Source organism: Oncorhynchus mykiss, chromosome 21, assembly GCF_057628025.1.
Source record: "Oncorhynchus mykiss isolate SJ-2025 chromosome 21, ASM5762802v1, whole genome shotgun sequence".
Taxonomy (NCBI): domain Eukaryota; kingdom Metazoa; phylum Chordata; class Actinopteri; order Salmoniformes; family Salmonidae; genus Oncorhynchus; species Oncorhynchus mykiss.
In genome coordinates this window covers 41,752,617-41,769,650 of record NC_143042.1, presented here as the reverse complement: position 1 = coordinate 41,769,650, position 17,034 = coordinate 41,752,617, and the positions used below count along the sequence as shown (strand labels likewise).

General features: G+C 41.1%; 1 protein-coding gene and 1 long non-coding RNA gene across 16 annotated transcripts in view; one reads left to right on the top strand and one right to left on the bottom strand.

The window, feature by feature from the left end:
• Window positions 1-4,429, bottom strand: part of LOC110500605 (receptor-type tyrosine-protein phosphatase delta) — a 612,371-nt gene extending 607,942 nt beyond the window's left edge. For 14 of the 15 annotated variants that reach the window (XM_090214666.1, XM_036958032.2, XM_090214669.1 and 11 more), the window contains exons 1-3: window positions 3,911-4,397; window positions 3,654-3,760; window positions 3,490-3,526 (exon numbers count right to left, since the gene is read on the bottom strand). The gene's annotated coding sequence lies outside the window, so the exon portion shown is untranslated. Of the gene's footprint in view, window positions 1-3,489; window positions 3,527-3,653; window positions 3,761-3,910 lie in introns of all 15 variants that reach the window. The other variant, XM_090214671.1, reaches the window with a different exon arrangement.
• Window positions 1-17,034, top strand: part of LOC149973250 (uncharacterized) — a 226,416-nt gene that overhangs the window by 184,076 nt on the left and 25,306 nt on the right. The window lies entirely within an intron of this gene.

Genomic DNA, 17,034 nt, shown 5'->3' with positions numbered 1-17,034 from the left:
TGTCGGATGTGCCTTTCAGCAAGGCGCTTAACCCTAATTGCTCCTGTAAGTCTACTAAAAATGTAAATGAAATGGCAGGATTCTACTGCCGATAATGTCTGTAATCAGTGGCTGGGAATATGGGCACTTGCACAGTCCATATCCTTCCAATATTGCTGCTCATTAGTTCATTCAGACTATTGTCTCAGCATGGAAACAAACATCTACATACTAAAGTGAGTTAGTCGTTAAAAGTAGTTTGATACTTGTTTATGTGCTGCTGTTATGGCAATCCTCTGCTAACACTTAGCCATGGCCCGATTACGTCACCTGGAAGGATTTCATAAACCATAATTCTAAGTTGAAACCCTTTCTCCCCGTCTTTCTCTCCGGGGAGAAAAAAAAGAACAGGTAAAAGTCATGAAAGTGTGTTCAACAGAGCCGCGCGGTTGAGCTATCGGTGTTGAAGGATAATTAAAGGTGGGAAGAGCTTTGCAGCAATGTGGAGTTAATGCTCGTCCGCCACTCAGCAAGCACGCGAGCAAGAGCTGTCTTTCTCCAGCTAAATAATATCTTGTTGATGGACGCACGGCAAGCAAGTAGACTCAGGGAGTAGGACTCAGGGAGAAGACGGGAGAAAATTGTCAAATGGTGGGCAATTTATGAAATGGGACTGCTGCTGCCGGGAACGGATGGCGGGAAAAATACTTACCTGGGACTAATGCTTGAAAAAGACTTGCCGAGAAAGGGGTGAGTGACAATAGTGAAAGTTGAAAATCCCCTTTCCCAGAGAAAAACGGAATGTTCCCTCACATCTCCTAAAGCACTAGTCTCATGAATGCCTCAGCCAAGTTGCAATTCAACCTGGAAGGGATAGCTGAGCTAGTAGTAGGAAATACATGCTGCAATGTCAACTTGTTTTCCAGTTGCTGTGAGGGATTTATGTATTTTTCGCTCTTGCCACTGGCAGTATGATGCTCCTCTTCTTGTTAGCACGTTCCCACTGTACCGCTTAGAATGGACAGGTGCATGCATGATCAAATACATTTCACTGCCTTCCTGCTTGCTTTCAAAGTCACTCCTTTGTCTTTTCATCTTACAAAAAAAAATACTGTAGTGCCTCACTAGATGATGATGAATTATGTAACACGTAAAGAAATGTGTGTGAAACTGCTGTGCTTTTTGTAGTGCCGTGATGTCAATCATGTGTGTGATCTTGCTGTGCTACTCAAGGGTATAGTTGACTTTCCTCAATCAAACAAGGTCAAAATAGGAGACGACTTCAAAACATCTACCGAGACATGACGGCGTCACCATTTTAAAGCCCAGCTAAGGAGATTAGACGTGGCGGTATGAATTCATATTTACGTAGCGTCCATGTTAACACTTCATTCATAGTTTGATGATAAAATAACAATGGCCCCAATATTGCAAGCAGACAGACAGACACTTCCATGTAAGCTATTCTTTGCATTTACAGCATGAGATAGCTCTAACTAAATATGGTCAACACCAGAAAAACTGCTACACGAGGGCCACATTAGCGCAGCCAAGCCTAAATCCACAAAGATAACCTTAAGTGCTGACATCTCTCTGCTATGCAAAATATAACCCTCAAATATGGTAGAGTAACTCTGAATAACACAGCTTGAATAATACAATATGTTCATGGTTAACAATGTAATTGCCTGCATGTAATTGTGTCCACATCATGATTGACTCATTGCAGTGGTCCATATTGATGAGCTACACTATCCTCCCTCCACCTCCCCGGGATAGAGAGACCTATAACACTATCACATTACCTTCATGGTCATTCTCACTTAACCCTGTGTCACTCTGCTGTAGAGCGGAGAGATGTATGACTTTCTCTCGCCTTCTTTCGCTTTTCACAACTGCCTCTCCTGGGTGTATAGGAAGCACAATGTTAACGGAAAGGTGGTTTTAGCACCCCCCTCCAAGGGTTTCAATGGTCGAGACCAACAGCTGTTTCATTGTGAGGTCATTCAATTAGTCGACTTTTGATTTGATACACTGCCATTGCACATCGCACTGATTTGATCGGAGTTCAAATTTGAGAGACATGATTATGCGGGATAAACCACTCAACACACTCCGCGGAAAAGAACGCAACACAGAATGTAGTAAATGCTGCGGATTCACATGACATTGATGGAGGGCAAACAAACATGCCCCCTCTCAGTGCAGCAGTGGGCAGTGCTATTTATGTCAATCAGCAGTGATTGTACAATAATATTTGACATGTAAAGAGTCTATCCAATGGTGAACAGCGAGTGTGCGCACACACACACACATACACACACTCTCTCTCCAGACATGACACCACTGGAATAACTTTACACCCCCAAGTGATGATTTTGCATATACATACAGTAGCCGACACACCCCAGCCCCTCCCAATGTACCTCCCTAACACAAAGAGTAGCACCTTTCAAGAGACGTTTCCCCACATGTTCTGTGATATTTAACATATATGAAAATAAAAAAAAGGGGAGCATCACAGCATCGTTTTCATCCACCATGTGGACAACAGATATGCATCAGGGATGGACAACTGGTGGATTAACTTCCAAAAATGGGGCCCTCGACCATTTTCAAAATATATATATATATATATATTAGGGTTCTCAACTTACTGTTAAGCGTTAGAATAGTAGAATACACAAGGTGCAATTTCAAGTTTGTCTCTTAGTCACTGACAGTCACTCAATTAGCCATGTCAGTGGGATGTTTTTATTTATTGGGGAGTTACGTCTAGCCAGCTATCATGTCCCAAATACCGACCGGGCATGCAGGGCACGTGCCCAGGGGCCCTGACCTCTATGGGGCCCCCATTGATTTTGTTAGTCACTCTCAATCAGATTTCATATTAGCATTGCATAAGTCATGGCAAACTGTGTAGAATTGCAGGAAAATTGCTTTAAAAGGACTAAATTGTATCTCGACCTCATGGGAAAATGGGTAGAATTGTATGAAATTTGGGGGGGGGGGGGGGGGGGGGGGGGGCTAATGGTATAATGCATTTCGTTAAGATAGTTAAGTCTTTTAACTGCACAAATAGAATGCACAAATCAGTTGACGGCATATGTGGTGGGTGTGAGTTTTGGTTGCCATCAAAGTTGCCATCCCCGGCATACATGGACCACCTCTCCCGATCTCTTTGGGAGATAAACCCAGGCTATTTAAGGCAAACATTTCATATTAAAAATGGGAGTCCTGTAGTGTGCAGGTAGCTGAACAGATATCTTCATATATGAGCGGGCATAGTGAAGCAGAGTGAACAAGTGCTCGTCTGAAAAGCATCCGACATCGTACTTCCATGATGAGCTGAAATGTCTGCTCATGGCATGTCAATAATAACACGCCAACAATACATCATTTGCTAAAATATTGCTTACACAACTCATGAACCCGACACTTCTAAAAGCCTGTAAAGTAGGCAACATCTCTGCAGATAATAATGCGAGAAAAAGTCTAAATGCTACTTACTATATACCCCAGCTGATGAATTCAAAAGCCACGGTAACTGTAATTAAATGACAAAAGGGAGAATAAATGATAATTGATTGAATTGTACACTCATGTCGGGCAAACTGAGATTTATCAATAGTGATAACCTGACCTCTTTCTATGCGACGCGAAGGACCACTTACCAAGGCGTTCAGATAAAATTCCTTAGGAAATCCAGAGGAGTCTTATCTTCCTTCTCTCCAGTCAGAAAACAGCAATGCTTTCTTATTCCAAATAGACTCCAAGTGAACTGAAAGAGAGAAGACACCAAAACAGCCACAACAAATTCCGTTAGAATCGAGGTTCCCAAAAAGAAAAAGTGCTAAAATCAACATTTGTGCAGCAAAAAAAAACAAAAAAAAGGCTATTCATAATACAGGGTGAGGAGGAGAGTAGGTACCTGCTCCGTTTCTCGCTGTCGAAAGAAACAATGAGAGCGGTAATGAGACAGACTGAAAAGTGAGAGCTAAGCTTTCTTTAGAAAGCAAGCGCTGCTGCTGTCAAATTGGAGCCTACAACTGCTGGCGACGGCTCCGAGCGGCTTCGAGCGCGCGAGCGAGAGAGAGGTGCGCGAGGAAGACAGCATCCCAGATAGATACTTTCCACACGCACACGCGCACACACCCCTGAATTTCTCTATGTAGCCACTTGATGGCCGGCTAGCAGAGCAACTAACTCGGGTAGGATTTGTTCTCCCCCTCCCTAAGCTCTCCGTCAACGATCCGCAGACAATAAATTGTTTGGCCTATCTCTTGATTTCTATGTCGAGAATAAATCCATTAGAAATGGATGTGTTACGCATATCAAACGTCTCCCACGGCAGCGCACTGTGCTTGTTTTGCTAAAACATTGGCATAAAGCAGATATTTGAACCTGGGAGGCAAACTGCTTGTTCGACCTTTGCGCGCAACTATCCTACAAAATTAACCTGCGTGCAACCTGTACAATTATTCACGTGATATCAATTGAGTATAACATTTGTTTAAAAATGTAGATTCAATTCCAATACAGCTACCGTTGATCTTATTGGACCTATAAAGCAATATCATTTGGAATAGAATACTGTTTCGAGCAGATATCTGACATGACAGATAATTAAACTGGTGTTATACCAAAGGAATTAAAACAACATGCCATAGGACTATAAATTACACTTGATTTGATCATTGTTTGAAATATGATTCATGGAGTAATATTTGTCATTTTCACACTGGACTGGATTGCTTTGTTCAATACCTTTGGTTATTAACTTGTATCAATACTCATAAATGATCATCAGATATTGAGTTCTTGCGTGTATCTTAGTGCATGGGTTTAAATGTGTATGAGAATGTGCTTATTCAAATAGGGAAGGATGATGTTAAATAAATTATATAAATGTATGCTTTATACTTTTAAATGAACTATGATATACACTTAGAATCTTATAAGAATATAACTTATAAATGTCTCATCTGCTCAGTTCAACTGTCGTTCAACTGTTGTCGTACCTCAACTGTCAATTTTAGCTAACAATGTCATTGTAAACAAACACTATATAGACTCAAACTATAGTTTTGATCTTATGGCTGACCAGTCCTTGCATCCATAGCTCTGTCTATGAATTTGAAAGTGGTTAAATTTCCCTAGCCCCATTCCTCAGCTGTTAACCAAATCAGTGTCCTCTACTTGATGGTCAAGTCAAGTAGAGGACAAATTTAATTGATTTGAAATCGGGGCAGTGGGTCAGAAAACACAGATTACATTATCGATATCTCACCCACTCATACATTTCACATCTTTAAAGGTTGCCAAACTTTGGAGCCCTGATACCAAGTCCTGGAGATTTTTTTTCATCCTTACAGAAAGATATTGGGTGCGATGGGAGTTTGTCAACATGTCCATCCATTGGCTCCATGGCAACATGGGTCGATGTAACCTTTGTATTCACCGCCCAAGGTTGCACTCTCCACGTGCAAGTGTTGCATTCCACAAGTACTCTTGACTTTTTGTGGATGTGTTGTGACTAGCGAAAGGATCATCACATGTTTGCGTGTATTCCCCCGGGGAATGATGGCACCTGTGGAAGTGTCCATGTGATTTGAAACTAATTTCTTCATCCAGGCAGGTACTATGAGCATGAATATCATGTTTTATTTTGACTGGACATTTATGTTACAGAGGGTACCTTTAACCCAGTATATTACCTTCTCTTCTGCTCACAAACACAGACACTTGCAGACACATCCATGGCCAAATTTCAAATGTGATCTTAATTCCATCAGCAGTTGCTTTGACAAAGTGGGTGAAAGTGTGCAATATTTTTTTTAATTGTTATTGTATAATTCATCACTCTGCATTTGAAACGTATATATCTCATGGCTGCATCGATCTATGTGATCTATAGCCTTTAATTCTATTGACTCTTTACCACTCTCACAGGAGATGAGACTGTGCAACGAAATAAATTGATGCGAGGTTGAAGGTTGAATTGGGTGCGAGGTTGAATTGGATTAAAATTCACATAAACACACTTTTTTTTTTTTAAATGAACAAATGAAAAGCATTTGCGTTGTTTTGAAATCTCAGCTAAGTTCAACATTTTACTGCAAAAATATATCTTGGATATCAGCCAGAGTAATGCAGTGTATGTACACTCTTAGAAAAAAACTGGGTATCATAACCTTTGAGTAATCCTTTTTGGTTCCAGGTAGAACCCTTTTGGATTCTATCTAGGACCACTTGGTTCTACATGGAACACAAAAGGGTTCTCTTATGGGGACAGCTGATGAACACTTTTAAAACCCTTTTTTCTCAGAGTGTACTGTATACTGTCTGTCGAAGTTGAGTGTGTGAAACTCAGTGTTCTTCAATGCATTTCTGCATGTGATGTCCATTCTGGTCTATACAGGAACAAGGTGCTGGTTATGAGTCATCAATATTATTCTTGGAGACTTGAATCATATGGAACATTTGTTTTTCCACCGTTTCAAGGGGTACATGTTCTGTGACTCTGCCACTCTTGACTCCTCTTGCGATTTCTCCTGGATTATAGGACAAAGAGGATTTGCATATTTTGTTTGGCTAGGAATTCATTACACCCAAACCTACAGTGTGTGCTACGAAAGAGTGTGTGTAACTTTGAGTGTGTATTCCATTTTTTTCTTATTTTTAGATGGGATGGTCATTGAATATACTTTGGTGTAAAATGCAGCATTTTTTAGTTTGGTAATGTAGTGAGGACCACTGTAAATGGACATAATGGATGGGGGGGTGTGGAGCAAAGAGGGGGAGGGTAGTACAGTACTTGTCCCTATGAAGCTGTCATTAGCGCTCACCAGATTAAAGACCTTACCACGGTCTGGCCTTGCCTAGGGTAAGAATTATGAGCTTTCAGACACAATGCGAAAAATATCAATTGGCAATGAGCCACACCTTATTATTATTATTACAGGTCCACTGTGAAACAACTGAAACACTGGTATACAGTGGGGTCTGAAATTATTGACACCCTTGACAAAGATAAGCAAAAATGACTGCATAAAATAAATAATGAAAATACTGAGCTAAATTGTATGTAAAATAAATATTGGGAAAATATATTGTTTGATACTAATACAATTGCTCAGAGGAAGAGATTTGTTTAACACATAATAATTTATTTTCTACATAAAGTAGGTGTCAAAATGATTGAAACCCCTGTTTTCAAAACCTTTCAGTACTTCACATTGTAAGGATAACAGCATTGAGCCTTTTTCTCAAATGTTTTATGAGTTGAAGAACACATTGGGAGGGATCTTAGACTATTCCTTCATACAAAGTCATCCTAGAGCCTTGATATCCTTCGTTTGCAAGTTTTCAATGGGGTTCAAGTCAGGAGACTGAGAAGGCCATTACAAAATGTTTTTTGGGGGATTTTGACGTGTGTTTGGGATGATTGTCTTGCTGTAAGAGCCACTTGTGGCCAAGTTTCAGCCTCCTGGCAGAGGCAACCAGGTTTGTGGCTACAATTTCTTGGTACTGGGTAAAGTTAATGATGCCATTGACTTTCACATGGATCCCAGGACCAGCAAAAGCAAAATAGCCCCATAACAGCAAAGTTCTACCACCATATTTTACAGTAGGTATGGGGTTATTTTCTGCATTCTCATTTCAACGCAAACCCAACACTGGTGTGCATGGGAAAAGAGCTCTATTTTCATGTCATCCAACAAATGTAAATGCCTGGAGTTTGCTGAATGACATTGGAACTTGGATTGGAACCGATGCTTTGGTCAGATGACAGATGTTGACAGATTGTAGAATTGGAAAATGTACCCAAATACATTTAAATAAATAAAAATCTAGCATAATACATTTTTTGCTAAATGCAATGGCCAGATTCAAGAACGACCCACATGCGCAGAACGTACGGTGGTTTGGGGACAATGTGTCCTGAGCAAAGATAGGGCCAGCACTGTATTTTGAAAGCATTTAGGACATTTTGAAACACTGCCACCAACACATTGACAGTAGAACTATGTTCAAATAAATTACAAAGATGTGAACATTATGCTGTATGCTAATGAGGTCTAGCAAAGATAACCCCCAACCATTGTTATGCGTTTCAGCTAATGTTGAGGCAATCGTTGGCGACAGACAGTTCTCCAGGTTAATCCCTGATCATGTGGATGCTATAGTGAGAGATGAATGTGACGGTCGGGACATCACAGACAGTCTTAATTAAGCTTGCAGCAAATGAGACAAAGGAAGCCAGATATGCTGGAGGAGGGCACACGTCTTTACTTATTAGATAGCTGCATTGGGTACTGATATCATACACTGGCAGTTGCTCCACAAATGCAAATTAACTTCTGTCCATTCCAGTCATTATGCTGGACTAGAAATACTGTAGTAATGTTTGGGGAATATTGTCCTCAAATTATCTCACAACTGAATGGGCACCATGGAAATGTGAAATGCTGTCTAAACCGGCTTTTTAATTTCAACTCTACTTTTTTGTTTATCACAAATGAGTGAATGGTTGTTGTCAGTTGCTAAATTAATGAGAAGGAATAAATTGTAAACCTAAGCAGAATATGTTTACATACTCTGGATAGTACCTTGGGCTAAAACTTGTGGAATCTCCAGGTGCCACATGTTATTCATATGACTACCAGGTCAACAAACACATGTAGTACTGATAACAATACACGGCAGGATTTGCATGCTACATGCACTGGTAATTAAAACAATACATGTTTCCCTCTGTCTCTTCTGTTTCAACCTCAAGGAATCCCTGCCATCTCTGTGATGTGTCTCTCTAAGTAACTGGCAACTTTGGTTTATTTAACTCCCCCCCTTTCCAAATGACATTCGGCAAAGGTCACACTCCATCCATTATCAGCCCGCTTAATCTAAAAATCTCTAATGACTGACAATAAATGCTTAGAAGTCAAAAATCTGTGCATGCAGAATGAGCACCTAAGAAGCTTCGACCTCATTAGGATTCCGCCTGCTCCTACAGATACCTAATTATCGCTGTGTCACGTGCTACTTGCATATGAGGTCAGGGCTGATGTATCAACCCAACACTACTCCAGTCCAGCCTTCGTCCCCACTGCCATTATTGAAAATAAATGGTTGACATGTCTCCCTTTCACCCTAATGAGCTTTGAAACAGTTTTAAATAAGGGCATCTGCATATTAAATCTCCATGACCACCCCCCGTTTATCCTCTCAGTGGCCAATAGGCCTAGTTATTAGCCCATGTGCATCTCGCCTTTGAAAAAAAAACAATAATTTGCAAGCATTTACATTTATGGATGGCCTCTCACTCTCCCTGTCTGCTTAGCTGCTGTAAGACACTCCTATTAAATAGCTTACTGCACAGTAAGGTAAGTGTGCTCCCGTAGGATTGCTTTTTAAGAGGCGATCTCAATCAGTCTTCAATAATTAACATGGCTTACATTCAGTAAATAAATACTGGGCCGCTTTAGTCGGAGCGGGTAGACAAGACCCAGACGGAGAGCTATTAGAGTGAAAAGCATAACTGTCCGCAAGTGCATCAGTGCTAAAACATACCTCACACAGGGGCCATCAACACAAGTGAGGCTTAGGAAAAATGTAAGAGGGCTAAATAGTGCTAAAATACCACCATCCTGCAGTTTGTTGATAGCATACAGTACAAACAAAAATGAAATGTAATTTTTTAAGGTTCATTTCAGATAAATAGTAGCTGTTATACAGTCCCGATTAGTAATGAAATAGTTGTATACAAAGGTGTGTCTCGGGGTTGTTCTTTTGAAAACGCTAACAGTCCACGATGACACTGAATGCAGCCTCAGAAGCAGCCCATAGCTTTGGTGAAGCAATATGTTGAGGCCTCTGTACCCAGCAGAGGTCTATTTATAACGGGGGTAGCCTTTGATGGGCTTTCATGTTGACCTCTCTTGAGTCTGCCTGCATCAACAACCTATGTAGCACAGACTTTTTGACTAAAGCAAGTTTGAAAATGCTGGTGATAGAAATCCATTATACTGTGTATACAGTGTGGAATACAATTGCCATATGCACTGAGTGTACAAAACAATAAGAACACCTGAAAAAATAAACAAAAAAACGGAAAAGTGGTGCGTGCATATGTATTCACCCCCTTTGCTATGAAGCCCCTAAATAAGATCTGGTACAACCAATTACCTCCAGAAGTCCCATAATTAGTTACATAGTCCACCTGTGTGCAATCTAAGTGTCACATGATCTGTCACATGATCTCAGTGTTTATATACACCTGTTCTGAAAGTCCCCAGAGTCTGCAACACCGCTAAGCAAGGGGCACAACCAAGCAACCGCACCATGAAGACCAAGGAGCTCTCCAAACAGGTCAGGGACAAAGTTGTGGAGAAGTACAGATCAGGGTTGGGTTATAAAAAAATATCCAAAACTTTGAACATCCCACGGAGCACCATTAAATCCATTATTAAAAAATGGAAAGTATATGGCACCACAACAAACCTGCCAAGAGAGGGCCTCCCACCAAAACTCTCAGACAGGGCAAGGAGGGCATTAAACAGAGAGGCAACAAAGAGACCAAAGATAACCCTAAAGGAGCTGCAAAACTCCACAACGGGATTGGAGAATCTGTTCATAGGACCACTTTAAGCCGTACACTCCACAGAGCTGGGCTTTACGTAAGAGTGATCAGAAAAAAGCCATTGCTTAAAGAAAAAAAAAGAAGCAAACACGTTTGGTGTTCGCCAAAAGGCTTGTGGGAGACTCCCCAAACATATAAAGGAAGGCACTCTGGTCAGATGAGACTAAAATTGCGTTTTTTGGCCATTAAGGAAAACGCTATGTCTGGCACAAACCCAACACCTCTTATCACCCTGAGACCACCATCCCCACAGTGAAGCATGGTGGTGGCAGCATCATGCTGTGTTTTTCATCGGCAGGGACTGGGAAACTGGTCAAAATTGAAGGAATGATGGATGGCGCCAAATACAGGGAAATTCTTGAGGGAAACCTGTTTCAGTCTTCCAGAGATTTGAGACTGGGACAGAGGTTCACCTTCCAGCAGGACAATGACTCTAAGCATACTGCTAAAGCAACACTTAGAGTGGTTTAAGGGGATGGCCAAGTCAAAGCCCAGACTTCAATCCAATTGAGAATCTGTGTTATGACTTAAAGATTGCTGTACACCAGCGAACCCATCCAACTTGAAGGAGCTGGAGCAGTTTTGCCTTGAATAATGTTTTTTTGTCATATTTCTGGCTTGTTTCACAATAAACATATTTTGCATCTTCAAAGTGGTAGGCATGTTGTGTAAATCAAATGATACAAACCCCCACAGAAATCAATTTTACTTCCAAGGTTGTAAGGCAACAAAATAGTTAAGATGCCAAGTGGGTGAATAATTTCACAAAGCACTATACAGTGCCTTCGGGAAAGTATTCAGACCCCTTGACTGTTTCCACATTTTGTTCGTTATTTTTTTAATTGATTGTCTTGTTTGTTTTTTCATCAATCTACACATAACACAGGTTTTTAGACACTTTTGCTGATTTATAAAATAAAAAAACTGAAAAATTACATTTGCATAAGTGTCATACCCTGTTCTTTGTTGACACATTTGGCACATTTGGCAGCGATTACATCCTTGAGTCTTCTTGGGTATGACGCTACATGCCTGGCACACCTGTATTTGGGGATTTTCTCCCATTCTTCTCTGCAGATCCTCTCAAGCACTGTAGGGTTGGATGGGGAGTGTTGCTGCCCAGCTATTTTCAGGTCTCTTCAGCAATGTAGAATCAGGTTTAAGTCCGGGCTCTACTGTAGCTGGGACACTCAAGGACATTCAGAGACTTGTCCCGGAGCCAGTCCTGCATTTTCTTGACTGTGTTCTTTGGGTTGTTGTCCTGTTAGAAGGTGAACCATCGCCCCAGTCTGAGGTCCTGAGTGCTCTGGACCAGGTTTTCATCAAGGATCTCTCTATACTTAGCTCCATTCATATTTACCCTTGATCCTGACTAGTCTCCCAGTCCCTGCTGCTGAAAAACATCCCCACAGCAGGATTCTGCCACCACCATGCTTCACCGTAGGAATGGTGTCAGGTTTCCTCCAGGTGTGACACTTGGCATTCAGGCCAAATAGTTCAATCTTGGTTTTATCAGACCAGAGAATATTGTTTCTCGGTGGCTTTTGGGAAATTCCAAGCGGGCTGTCAAGTGCCTTTTACTGAGGAATGGCTTCCATCTGGACACTCTACCATAAAGGCATGATTGTTGCAGAGATGGTTGTCCTTCTGGAAGATTCTCCCATCTCCACAGACAAACTCTAGAGCTCTGACAGAGTAACCATCAGGTTCTTGATCACCTACCTGAACAAGGCCCTTCTCCCCCGATTGCTTAGTTTGGCCGGGCAGCAAGCTCTAGGAAGAGTCTTGGCGTCTTCCAATGCTGCAGAAATGTTGTGGTACCCTTCCCCAGATCTGTGCCTCAACACAATCCTGTCTCAGAGCTCTCCGGACAAATCCTTCAGCCTCAAGGCTTGGTTTTTGCTCTGACATGTATTGTAAACTATGGGACCTTGTATAGACAAGTTAGTGCCTTTCCAAATCATGTCCAATCAATTACATTGACAACAGGTGGACTCCAATCAAGTCATAGAAACATCTCAAGGATGATCCTTGGAAACAAAATCCACCTGAGCTCAATTTCAAGACTCATAGCAAAAGGTCTGAATACTTACGTAATTAAGGTATTTCTGTTTAACAAATATTTCAAATGTACTGTATTTAAAAAAGAATACAATACTTTTCTCGCTTTGACATTACGGGGCATTGTGTGTAGATTGCTGAGGATTTTTTTTTAAATGTAATCAATTTTAGCATAAATCTAACAAAATGTGGAAAAGTCAAGGGATCTGAATAGTTTCCGAATACACTGCATATATACTGTGTATATAGTACTATATATGTGTGCTACATTGCATTTGAGAAAATGGGTTGCCATATACAGTAAGAAAATTTGACGTCCTTTAATAAATCCTGTTTGGGACAGGGGTCAGCATTTTCACGTTCAGATGAAAAGCGTGCCCAGAGTAAACTACCTCCTACTCAGGCACAGAAGCTAATATATGCATATTATTAGTAGATTTGGATAGAAAACACTCGGAAGTTTCTAAAACTGTTTGGATGATGTCTGTGAGTATAACAGAATTCATATGGCATGTGAAAACCTGAGAAAAATCCAACCAGGAAGTGGGAAATTTGAGGTTTGTAGTTTTTCAACTCATTGCCTATCGAATATACAGTGTCTATGGGGTCATATTGCACTTCCTAAGGCTTCCACTAGATGTCAACAGTCTTTAGAAGCTTTTTTCAGGCTTCTACTCTGAAGGGGGAGAGAATGAGAGCTGTTTCAACCAGGTGTCTGGCAGAGTGCCATGAGCTGGTCACACGCATGGCCGTGAGAGCGACCTCTGTTTCATTGCATTTCTAAAGACAAAGGGTATTGTCCAGTTGAAACATTATTGAAGATTTATGATAAAAAACATCCTAAAGATTGATTCTATACATCGTTTGACATGTTTCTATGAAATGTAATATAACTTTTTGAACTTTTCATCTGAACTTTCGCCTGGACTTGCCTGCGCCTCGTGAGTTTGGATTTGTGAACTAAACGCGCTAACAAAAGTTAGGTTAGTGATACATTTTTATCTCTATTTCTGCTTTTTGTGACTCCTCTCTTTGGCTGGAAAATGGCTGTATGTTTTTTGTGACTAGGCTCTGACCTAACATAATCATATGGTGTGCTTCTGCTTTATAGCACTTTTGAAATCGGACACAATGGGCTAAGCTTTAATTTGGTGTATTGCACAAAAATATTTTTGAATTTTGCGCTCTGCCTTTTCAGCGCATGTTGTCGAGGGGTTAAGGACACACCAACACATACAAGGAACCATTTCATTTTCTAATCGGGCAACCATTCAGAATCATGTTAATTTAATTTTGCTTCCCATTTCATATAAACACAGTTTTGGACTGCAGCTGCTGAAATAATTTAAGGTCAGCATCTAATGAAACTCCAAAATGGATATGGACTAATACACACGAACACAGACGAAAAGGTTTAGTGTGTTTCCGAAGACAAATGCAGAGCATTACAGTTCCAATCAAGCACCAGGATAGGCAACTCGGTGTTGTGAAATTTTGGAAAAAGTAAACATTTGTCCTCCTAATTGGGCGGCACTGTGAATTGCATTTTAATTGTTCCATGGCAAAAGAGGCAGGTTTGTATATTAGAACTGTTCAATCACTCCTTGTACAGAGCGGTATGATAAGTCACCACAGATATTATGTCCAGTCATCATATCTGGAGATCTGTACCTCCCAGTGTTGTACATTAGGCCTGTTCAGTCTGGTGTGAAGACATAGAAGACACATTCTCTGATCTGGTATCATTAGAGACATATGCCACAGAGGTAGACTTCCACAGTTTGCTTCCCTCTTACTAATCGCCTGTCAAACTTGGCTCTCAGGTGACAATGGCAGATAGGATATAGGCTCACCCAAGTGGTCCCATGCCTAATTTTGCTCAAACCCTGACACCCTCACATGAACTGAGATAAATGTGTTTGAATACTACTATTTTGCGTTTCGATACACCTTTTCTCTATGGCTAATGATTGCGTTTTCTAAGAAAAGGCATGGGGAAAGGTTTACTGTCAAAGGCCCCATCAAAGGGACAAGAATTAAAGAGCAAAGGATAAAATAAAAGACATCTTCACCATTTGTGACTGGCAACACTTGAGTGAGTTTCCACTTCCACATCTTCTCCGTGTTGCTATGTTTGTCGCTACTTGGCTACCTACCAAACTTTGATTTTTTAATCATTGAACAAATTTACCAACGTCTTAGTTCTACAGGACCTCCACCAGTAACATTAACGCCATGCCATCTAGTAATTGCAGTCGCTGTACTCATAATATGCAGAAGAACTATTGCCTTATGGTGAGGATAGCCGAGTTGCAAGTCCAGTTTCAGACGCAATCGTTGAGCAAGTGCAATTTTAGTGTAGGAAAGAATGAAACCGCGTCTGTGCCACCTATAAGTACAGATAGTAGTATAAATCCCCTTGCACAGTCCTCGCAGCAGGACACTTTTCTCAAGGGCCCTGGAAAGAAATGCTGTCTGCATGCTCAACCAGTGTCACTCATTCAGCCGACAAACTTTCAACCGGTTCTCCCCATTAAGCAACCAGTCGTAGTCAGAGGCCGAGCTTTCTCAGGTCTCTCCTCCACCTGTTACAGAGTCTGAGGTGTCGAGACCTCCCACCATTAGCTCTGACAAATTTAACACCCCAGTCATTGGTGACTCCTTTACCAGCAATATTAGACTTAAAAATAATCATACAGCGATCATACACTGTTTACCAGGGGGCAGGGCTGCCGACATTAAAATCTGATCTGAGGCTAAAACTGGCAGGTGTAGAGAGTATAGGGATATTGTTATCCACGTCGGCAGCAACAATGTTAGGATAAAACAGTCAAAGTCACCAAGAGCAACATAGCTTCAGCGTGTAAATTAGCTAGAAAGATGTGACAGCATCAAGTAATTGTCTCTGGCCCCCTCCCAGTTAGGGGGAGTGATGAGCTCTACAGTAGTCTCGCAACTCACTCGCTGGTTGAAAACTGTTTTCTTCCCCTACCAAAAAATTGAATTTATAGATAATTGGCCTTCTTTCTAGGACTCACCCTCAAAGAGGACCAAGCCTGTCCTGCTGAGGAGTGACAGACTCCATCCTAGCTGGAGAGGTGCTCTCATCTTATCTATCAACTTAGACAGGGCTCCATCTCCTCTATCTCCAAAGTGAAAAGGGTGCAGGCCAGGCAGCAGGCTGTTAGCCAGCCTGACCAGCTTACTGAAGTCTGCCGCTAGCATAGTCAGTGTAGTCAGCTTTGTTTTCCCCATGGAGACCATGTCTGTGCCTCGATCTAGGTCGGGAAAGTCTAAACATGGCGGTGTCCGCTTTAGCAATCTCACTGGAATAAAGACCTCCTCCATCACTGTCATTCTGTAAAGAGACTGTGACAATACATCACAACTCAAAATATAACAATTTAATGTTAGATCCCTCACTTCCAAGGCAGTCATACTCAATGAACTAATCACTGATCATAACCTTGTTGTAATTGGCTTGACTGAAACATGGCTTAAGCCTGGTTAATTTACTGAGATAAATGAGGCCTCTCCTCAAGGTTACACTAGTGACCATATCTCCCGCAAAGGTGGAGGTGATGCAAACGTTTTTGACAGCAAATGTTAATTTATATATATACAGTTGAAGTCGGAAGTTTACATACACTTTAGGTTGGAGTCATTAAAACTTGTTTCTCAACCACTCCACAAATTTCTTGTTAACAAACTATAGTTTTGTCAAGTCGGTTAGGACATCTACTTTGTGCATGACACAAGTAATAGTTCCAACAATTGTTTACAGACAGATTATTTAACTTATAATTCAATGTATCGCAATTCCAGTGGGTCAGAAGTTTACATAGACTATGTTGACTGTGCCTTTAAACAGCTTGGAAAATTCCAGAAAATTATGTCATGGCTTTAGAAGCTTCCGTTAGGCTAATTTACATAATTTGAATCAATTGGAGGTGTACCTGTGGATGTATCTCAAGGCCTACCTTCAAACTAAGTGGCTCTTAGCTTGACATCAATGGAAAATCTAAATAAATCAGCCAAGACCTCAAAAAAAATTGTAGACCTCCACAAGTCTGGTTCATCCTTGGGATCAATTTCCAACTGCCTGAAGGTACCACGTTCATCTGTATAAACAATAGTACGCCAGTATAAACACCATGGGATCATGCAGCTGTCATACCGCTCAGGAAGGAGACGCGTTCTGTCTCCTAGAGATGAACGTACTTTGGTGCGAAAAGTGCAAATCAATCCCAAAGGACCTTGTGAAGATGCTGGAGGAAACAGGTACAAAAGTATCTATATCCACAGTAAAAACGAGTCCTATATCAACATAACCTGAAAGGCTTCTTCACAAC